At 53.7% G+C, this 8,871-nt stretch overlaps 1 long non-coding RNA gene across 2 annotated transcripts; it reads right to left on the bottom strand.

Moving 5' to 3' along the window:
• Window positions 1–1,419: 1,419 nt before the first annotated feature.
• LOC308245108 lies at window positions 1,420–7,556 on the bottom strand. Of its 2 annotated transcripts, none has more exons than XR_013960209.1 (3): window positions 7,004–7,556; window positions 2,760–2,849; window positions 1,420–2,364 (listed from the first exon to the last, which is right to left on the bottom strand). It is a non-coding gene; the product is annotated as an uncharacterized lncRNA (long non-coding RNA). The 2 variants fall into 2 exon arrangements; XR_013960210.1 differs by having other exon boundaries at window positions 2,760–2,828; window positions 7,004–7,427.
• Between the last annotated feature and the right edge of the window lie 1,315 nt (window positions 7,557–8,871).

An 8,871-nucleotide genomic window follows, 5' to 3' on the forward strand; every position in this document is an offset into this window, starting at 1 on the left:
GGTACCCGGATCCCTGGGTGAAGGGCTGCAGTATGTGTGTGTATGTGGGGGGGGGGGGTGGGATTCAGTGCAGGGACCCCTGGGACAGTGGGAACAAAGGGGCCTGGAGCCCAGGCAAACCTCAGTCAGAGAGGTCATGGGGGGGTCAGCATCCATCTGTAGGGACGGGGGAGAGAAGAAATGGTAAAAATAGGAGAGAGAGAAGAAATAAAACTGAAGGCACTGTAACAGAGGAGAGAGCAAGCTAACGATCCACACAAAGAGGCTGAGAAACACGTGTGAGCTTGGGAGCGGGTGGCGGGCAGCAGGAGGCGGGGAAGGGAGAGCCTGGGGGTGGGGGTGGGGGGGTCAGCAGCCGAAACAATTGGCCAGGCTTCTGCTTGGGAAGGTGGGCAGGAAGGCAGGGAGGGGAAGGGGCTGCAGAGAAAGCCCCCGCCTGTGTGCAGAGGAGAAGGTGGCGATGGAACCGCCTCTCCCAGCTCCAGGGCTAACAGCACCCCCTGCCCTCTGCCTGAGCCCAGGGCTGAGATTGACAGGACTGCAGCTTCTCTGGGTCCTGGGTGGATTTGAATAATTAAGTCATCTGGATTCTTATGATTTACCATTTTCAATGATAAATAGACAGCGCCCAAGCCAGCCAGTTGGCAAAACTCTGGCTGCTAGTTATAATTTGTCAAGCTGCCAGCAGATTCATGTTTTATGCTAATGGAGAGAGACTCGTTGACTAGGGGGAGGCAGTGACCCGGTCAGCTCTTTCCTCAGGCACCCCAGAGGTCGAGAGGTCAGAGGAGAAAGGCTGAGGCCAGTATGGATTTTCTGTAAGGGTCAGTGTAATTTTATAATAATTCAGCTGGTACACACGCTTTTGCATACATGGAAGGTCATGTATGCAGACATATGCTCAGATCTACGTGCACCACCCCCCCAACACACACATGCACCTGCTCCTGTGCGGGCGTCTGGGCCCACTGCACACAGTCTGGGGCAGGAACACTTGTCCACCCCTCTTCAGCTCACTTGCACAGGCACAACCTTGCTGTCACCTTCAGGCACGTGATTATAGCAAGGAAAACCCACAGCCTGCTCAGAAACCCAGAGGAGCACCCCCGACACACACACACACACACACGCACACACGCACGCACGCACACACGCACGCACGCATACCTCAAAGATGGGGAGGGACCACTGGAGGACCCCTGTGCCTACCATCCCACCATCCCAGTCCCTTTATTTCAGGGCTTCCCGGCCTGCTGATCCCAGTGTGTGTCTTTCGCTCTAGTGGGGGAAACATATGAGCCCCAGGCAGTCCTGGTTTTCAAGCGACTGGGTCTGGGTAGCTGGAGCTGGGAAGACGGGGGCTCTGAGACTGGCACATGGAAGGCTGCAATCAACATCAGCTGAATCCAAACTTTCTTTCCCATTGATTGGTTTATTTATGTATTTGTCCACACTCATCGAAGCCTCACACTGGCAAGAATCTTTTTTGACAGTCGTGACAGACGGAGGCAGAGGCCATGCTTTGCACATACTACGTGCTAAATAAGTATCGGTGGCACGGACAGCTGAAGCTACTGACTTCTCCATGGAGCAGACTGCTCGTTCCCCTTCCGGTCCTCCATCTCACCAAACCTTTATCATCACTGGTTTGAGAGGCCAGAGAAGAGGTGCAGTTCTGGGTGAAGACCACCTATTCCTTGATGTGAGAAGTCTGGGTCTTTGGTGTGATTAAAAAATGCTAATTTTATACCAATTGAAGCAATCTGGGCTCAATTTTGACCCCCAAATGCCCTCAAAATGGGTCAATGAGCAAGGGAGGCCTGAAGAAGGAGCCTCTGCTGCTCCTCCGTGCCCAGAAGAGAATCTGAATTTGCTTCTGAGCAGGGCTGGAAGGTGCAGGTCCTTACCATCAGCTGCTTGGAGGTTTGGGGGGGCTCTGGGGAAGGATTAGGGACACGGAGAAAAACATTTCATTTCCCTGTTCCCAACCCCACCCCAAGTGAGGGGAAAAAAGCACAACAGCAAACTGAACAGAGAAGAGGCCCAGGCATCACGGAGAACCCCAAGGCAGAAGCTGCTTCCAGCGTCAGGCTCCAGGAGGCAGCTGCAGCTGCAGGCTCTGTGCAGACATCCAGGTCCTGAGAAGTGAATTGGGTTCCTCCTTCCCAGCCGGGCCAGGTAGGGGCAAGGGAGCAGCTCTGGGCAGACGCCTGCATCTGCTCCGCGAAGGCCTGGAGTGAGCGACCTCCCTTCTTTGCTCCCTTCTGAGCAGATGTGGATGGCGATGGGCCTGGCTAGTCAGGGCTGGAGAGACGGCCAAGAGCCAGAATCAACCAGCCTCGCCATCCAAGAGCAAGAGGACCCCTACATGCATGGGGAATAGGGAAATAGGCCTTACTTATTTAATACACTGAGTGGCCAGGTTATTATGATCTCTGAATGCATAATAATCTGGCCACTCAGTGTATATCCTATATAATAAAAGGCTAATATTCAAATTGTCCCCTCGACCAGGAGTTCAACCAGCAGGCAGGCTGGCCAACTGCCCATGTCCCCTCCCCCTGGCCAGGCTGGCTAGACCCCAACCATGCACAAATTCATGCACTGGGCCTCTAATATATATATATACTGGGCGGCCAGTTTATTATGTGTTCAGAGATCATAATAATCTGGCCACTCAGTGTAGTTTAAGGCACTGACCTGGCATCACTGACCTCACCTCCCTGCACCAAGGTGAGTTCCTACAGACCCTCACTCACCCTGTGAGAGCAATGTCCTTGGGGCAACAGCAACTCCACCCGCAGGAGCTGGGGCAGGCCTGCAGATGGCTGGAGGGGAGGAAGGATTTTCTGGAATGATACAGGGATATGATGGCAATAATCATGACTGATACAGAAAACAAGTTGGTTCATCCCACACCTGATCGGCAAGCTTACTCCACATCATTTTGCCCTTTACTTTCAATCCCAATATTTGCATCCACATAATGAACTCTGGAGGGTTCATGTTAGCTTGCCTAAACGTCTCAGAACAAAGCCTCTGGGATACAAAGACAGTACAAGAACCCATCTTGGACTAGATGGAGAGAGAGAAATAGAAAGGAAGGGAGGGAGGGTGGGAGAGGATAGAGATAGAGAGATAGAGAGAGACAGAGAGAGAGGGAGAGAGAGAGAGGAAAGAAGGAAGGAAGGAAGGAAGGAAGGAAGGAAGGAGGAAGGAAGGAAGGAAGGAAGGAAGGAAGGAAGGAAGGAAGGAAGCTCAAGAAAAGGGGAGGAAAGCTAAAAGAGCAATAAGAGCAATGCTGGGAAGTGCAGGACTGAGGCACCCTAAGGGGGAACTGCAAGGTATTCTGTGGACATGGCTTTCCAGCCAGTTTGAGGGCCCTTTAGCCCATTCTCAAGGACTGCACTGTCCTTGGAAGACCTGGCTGACCTCAGTGACCTGCCCCATCCCATTTTGGAAAAACAAAGGGGTAATCTAATTGGCTGTAACTGGGCAGTCCCCCCGCCCCCTGCCCGCACTTGAACTGGGTGTGGAGTTCAGACACACAGCCACCCCAAGCTGAGCTCCTCCACAAGCTGAATCTAAAGCCACTTTGCCAATTCATCTCTTTGTGTGTATGAGTTCAGTGAAATACACAGCACATCTAAAGTCCACTTGCCCTAGTAGGAAATGTCCTCATTCTCTTTCAAGAGTGAGGGTCTCTGGCTCCTCCAGCACTTGCAAAACTCATGCCCAGGTCTTTACAGATTAATCCAACCCCTTCTGGCGAGGAGAAACCCCCTGGCCTGGAAGGCAGTTTTCTGAGGCAGGGATGGAGATAAGGATGGCAAAAGAGGAACATGTTTCTTCTCACAAGGAAGAAATGAAGATGCCTTTCCCAGGGGCGACCAGGCCTTTGTTCGCCCCTCTCTCACCTGCATATATACAGGCAGGCTCACCGAGATTCCAGGAGGACCTTCCAGTGCAGAAAGCTCATTCAACATGTGGCCCAAAGGAGGCCTAAGTTCCCAGAGTCAGAGCCTTACCAAAGAACAAAGCACCCAGTCTGCAGTCAGCCTCGGCCAGCAAGGTCAGAGTGGAGGCACTAAGGGCAGTGGGAGAGGGTCTAGGAGAGGGGCCCACTGCCTGCCCCTCTCTCAGTTGCCTCTTCTGTCTGCTTCCTGTGCTGATTTCGGAACTAGACCTTGACCTGCTGAGCCTCACAGCTAGCCCAGCTGAGGCAGGAGGAGCCAGGTCAGCTGCTTCTATGGAGAAGCTGGTGGCAGGAGGCCTGGTGGGCCCTGGCCCTGGGGTAATGGTGGTGGTAGGTCAGGGCAAAGCTTCCTGGAGTACCACACAGTGGGGCGATCTGGTCCCTACCTTACTCCCACGGGGCCCCTCCCTACCCACTCTTCACCTTGTGCCTTCCCTGCCTCTGCTTCTCCCACGTGGGTTCCCCTTAATTTTAATTCGGTTTTGTTTTCTCTCTCCTTTTCTTTCTTTCCTTTTATCTCTCTGTGTCTTTTGATTATGTTTCCTTCCTTCTTTTGCGTTCTTTCTGCCATCCCTTCCCCTTTTCCCTCTCTATATTCTTCCCGTCCTCGACCTTTCCTTCCTCTTACCCTTTCTCCCATCGTTCCTCCTTTCTTTCCTATCTCATTCTCCGCTCCATTTCTTTTTTATTTTATTTTTTTATTTCTTTCCCTTCCCTTTTCTTTCACTTTCTAGCTCCCTCCTTTTATTAATCTGTTCTTTCTTTCCTTCTCTTTGTGTCCTTTCTGCTTTTGTTCATCATAAAACTAACTAGTCCTGCTTGTTCATTCTGTCCTTTGTCAACATTCCTGCCTCTCTCCCCCAGCCGCCCTCCCGGAGACCCCTTCTCTCCCCCAGCATTAGGCTTTCTCAAACGGTTTCTTCCCTCGCCCATCTTTCTCTCTTTGTTGTCCTCACATTTTCAGGTCCTCTGTGCTGTTTTCCTGACCTTCTTTCTATTTTCCTTTGTTTCTAAATCCTCTCTCTGCAACAGGCGTTTGGCATGAAACAGCCCCTCCCCAGTCAGGGCTTCTGTCCCGTGTCAGCCCAGCCGCCCTTCATGCCATTCTTTCTCATCTTCCCTCAACTTGGGGTTCAGTCCCAAAGGCTCAGGAATGGCGCTGTTCCCCTAGTTGAGAGGTCAGGGCTGGATCCACAGCTCCCCACTACAGGCTCAGGCAAGCCTTTCCAAACTGCCATATTGCCAATCTAATTTAAAAGAGAAGAAAGGAAAGGGTAAAAGAGAGAGAATCCCATAGATTGTGGGGTGAGGGGTAGAGGCAGTGTTGGGGAGGCAAAAAGGATTGGCTTCACCAAAGAGGGAAGGGGCAAAGCCCAGAGCCAGGCGCCTTCCCTGGCACACCCAGAGCCCAGCCAGCCGCTGCCCAGCGGCAAAAGAGGCCTCCGGCGGCTCCAGCGAATTTGGGGGTGGGGCGGGGTGAGATTTTCCAGCAGCTCCTCTGAGTGGAGGGGTGCGCAGGTAGCAAGGTGGGAGGAAAGGAAGGGCTTAGGTTAGTTCTATCAGTCGCCTTCGCGTCCCCCTGGACATGTCCTTCTCAAGGCCCAGGGTATAGGAGACCACACCTTAGGCAGTGTGGGCTGTGGCCTCCGGAACCCCTCCGCTAGGCAGGCCCCATCCCGGGGCACCCGTAGGAGCAGGTGCCGGTCACCCTCAGAAAAACACCGGGTGCAGCGAAAACAAAGGCCTGGGCGGGTTGGCAGCTTTGCAGCTCCTGACGGAGCAGGGACCAGCGGCCTCTGGAATTCTAGGTCGGGGCCAGAGACATCACGGTGTCCACGTGGGAATTGTCTCCCCTGGAACCGACAGCCTCTCCCTGGCCTTTCCAAAAAGCGGTCCAAATGCGCGGCTGCCCAGGCCGGGTTCTCAGGGCTGCGCCGCCAAGCTCGGGCGCAGCGGAGACTCCCGCCCAGGCCGGGCTCAGAGCTCGCCCGCCTCGGGGTGCACCTGCCGCGGCCCCCGCCCTCGTCGGCTTTCCCAGACCACCACCGGCTGGCCCAGCACTGCCCTGGCCTGCCAACACCCTCACTCTGGGCCGGGCCCCCCATTTCAGCCGTGACCTCTGGACACCCCCTCTGCCCTTGACTCCCTTTTGCAGATCCCCCTCCATCTTCCCCGGGGAGTTTTTCGGGGTGCTCCATTTCAGCCCCGGGGCGGCAGAGGCTCTCCCTGCCCTTCCTGTGAGCTGGAGAAAGTGGGGTGGTTATGCTGGGGGCGGGGGTGCACTCCCCTGACTCCACCTTAGGGACATGGGTCTGAGTCCAACTGGACTTAAAAGAAGAAGATATTGGGGAGCTGTTCCCTCTCTGTGTCACTCCTAGTTTAAAGCCATGGGAAGCTCCCAGGGCGGCAGGGGCCGGGGCTGTCCTGGGCGGAGGCTCTGGGCCGGTACCCGCCCCCCACCCGGGCAGAGTCGGCAACTGCGTTTTTCAGCTGGTACTTCTCTCCCTCCCGGTGAGGCCGCTCTGAGGATCTCTAAGCGTCTCTAAGGGCTGCTGGGTGAGCAGGTTCGGGACCGCCCGGGTTTCCTGCATCGGTAATCAGCCCTGATAGGGAACCAGCAAACGCATCCTTCCTTCCACGGAGGAAGCAGGTCGCCCTATCCCACTTTAAACCTCAACCCCCCAACTCTGCCCCCTTCTGCGCATCCCTTCAAAAAACTTTTCTGAAGTTCCCACAAGTTGCGTTTGGGGACGGAAGTAATCACTCTCAGACTCTTTGGGTCTTTAGGCCCCCAGTTTCTCTCGTCCTCCCGTTGCAGAAGCTGCCAGCCGCCACCGTCGTCCTCACACTCAGAGGAGAGCTGCTCTGGCCCCACGCGTGTGACAGATGCCCAAGCCGGGCCCCGTCCCTCCGAGGTGCGCAGGTTAGCATCTGCCTGCAGGGTAACGGGATGGAGAAAGGAGGAGAGAGAGACGGGGAGAGACATTGTTTTCAGGCTAAAGCGCAGCCCTCCTGGGCCCAACTCACCTGCTCCGGACCGGCTCCTCTTGATTTTTATCCACTCAAAAGTTCGGTCCCGGGAGGGGCGCGAACTCGGCCATCGGGGTGCGGAGGGCGCCCCCGAGGGCGCAGGCGCCCCAGGGGAGTAGGAGTCGAGTGCACCTTCCCCAAAGTGGAGGCTGAAGCAGCGACCCGGAGAGGGAACATGCACGCGTCCAGGGCAAGGGGTCAGGCCGTAAGCCCTGGGGCTGCCCGGGACCAAGTGGGCGCTATGGAGGGAGTGTTCAGCGGGGCTGGCGGGCCGGGGAACTGGGAGGAGAGGGCCCTGGGCCCTGGGTGACGTTTCTTGCTCCCTCCAGTTTGTGTCATCCCGGGTGTGTCCCAGCCCACAACATTCCCTCGACCCCTTCTGGCGCGGCACTCAGGGCTGGGACAAGGCAGGGAGGGGGGCGAAGAGACCACCGTAGCCCCTCCCCAGCCCCCGCGCCACCACTCCCCCCCTTCTCTGTTCCGAGCCAAGGGACAGACAGAGAATTGCAACTAGAAATTCGATCGATTGGTACGAGGGACCACGTGATCCGAGGCTGGCCAATGACCAGGCCGCCCGGGATGAGCTAATAATGGAAGCAATTTGTAACTTTCAGTAGCTCTATCCGCCTGGGTACCGGAGGGAGGCGGGCGGAGGTGGGGAGAAGGGTACCCCCAGTCCTTCCACTCTCCTCATTCGTCCAGACACACCCAGATCCCCTGTTTCTCCTTTCCCCCAACACGTAGGCCACTTCTGTCCGGCGGCGGCTCCAGAGCAAGGTAAGCGGGTCCTTCACCCTCAGACACTCCTCCCCCATTCTTTCTGGCACCTGCAAACAACGTCCCCTTCCTACCCCATTGGACAATTTAAATCTGATTTTGTTTTTCTCTTAGTTGAAACACGCACAATTCTTTTGTATTTTTTGTATAATCTATTTCAGATTTGGGGAAAGATTAAGTTCAGATTAATATACTTTTTTGGGGGGGGTGAGTGGTACTTTTGGGGGAAGTTTTATATTCCCTTCTTTTGGAGAGGAGCATTCTACTTATGGAAAGTTTACTTTTCTTTGGGGATGAGTTGCACCTTATGTTTTTGCAAGCTTAATTTCTCTAAGGATGTCAAGTTCATGCCTTTCTCCAACCCATCTTCCAATTTCAATATTTACAATCACTTAACAGATTTCAAGTTTATTCATTTGTTTTTCTCCTCCCTCACTAGTTTTTCAGCTGTTACCGAATCTCCTTGATTTCTTTCCTCCATGGGTGGCCCGAGAGTTAGTTTTGTGTTGATTTCTCTTTTTGTTTTGTAAACGAATTTATTGTTTGGGAAACTCTACGGGGGTGTGAACAAGGTCTCTTGATTAATTCCAACGCCTCCTCTTTTGAAGAACAATTTACTTGAAGTGTTTTATATATTGTCCTCATTTTTGTTTATTGTGTCTCAATTTTGTGCTGTATTTTACCTCCTTTTAAAATCTGATCGTTAAACCATTCTAAAAGTTTTCATTTTATAAACTTCACTATTTTGTATATTTCCTTCCCTAACCCCCTTTGCACTGTAGCCTCCTCCATCTCAAGACCCCCACTGTCAACTTCCACAATTCCCCGCTTCAGATTTGACTCACCCTCCCAGCCAAAGAGGGACGTCTGGGAAGAAAAAAATGTCCTACTTGTGTTAGAGACGACACTCGGGGCTCTAGTTCTGGGCACCTCTAGTCCGACCCACCAAGCCAGCAGAATCAGGGAGAACAGAATTTTTGTTCTCTTTCTAAGCTCTTTCTCCTTGGCTCTATTCTGGGCAACTCTTTGGTACATAAAGTTAAATTATTAGTTCCCATCTTTCCCCTAAATTTTAAGGAAAGTACAAG

The sequence above is a fragment of the Plecotus auritus genome (genome assembly GCF_963455305.1).
Source record: "Plecotus auritus genome assembly, chromosome: 3".
In the NCBI taxonomy this organism is placed as follows: domain Eukaryota; kingdom Metazoa; phylum Chordata; class Mammalia; order Chiroptera; family Vespertilionidae; genus Plecotus; species Plecotus auritus.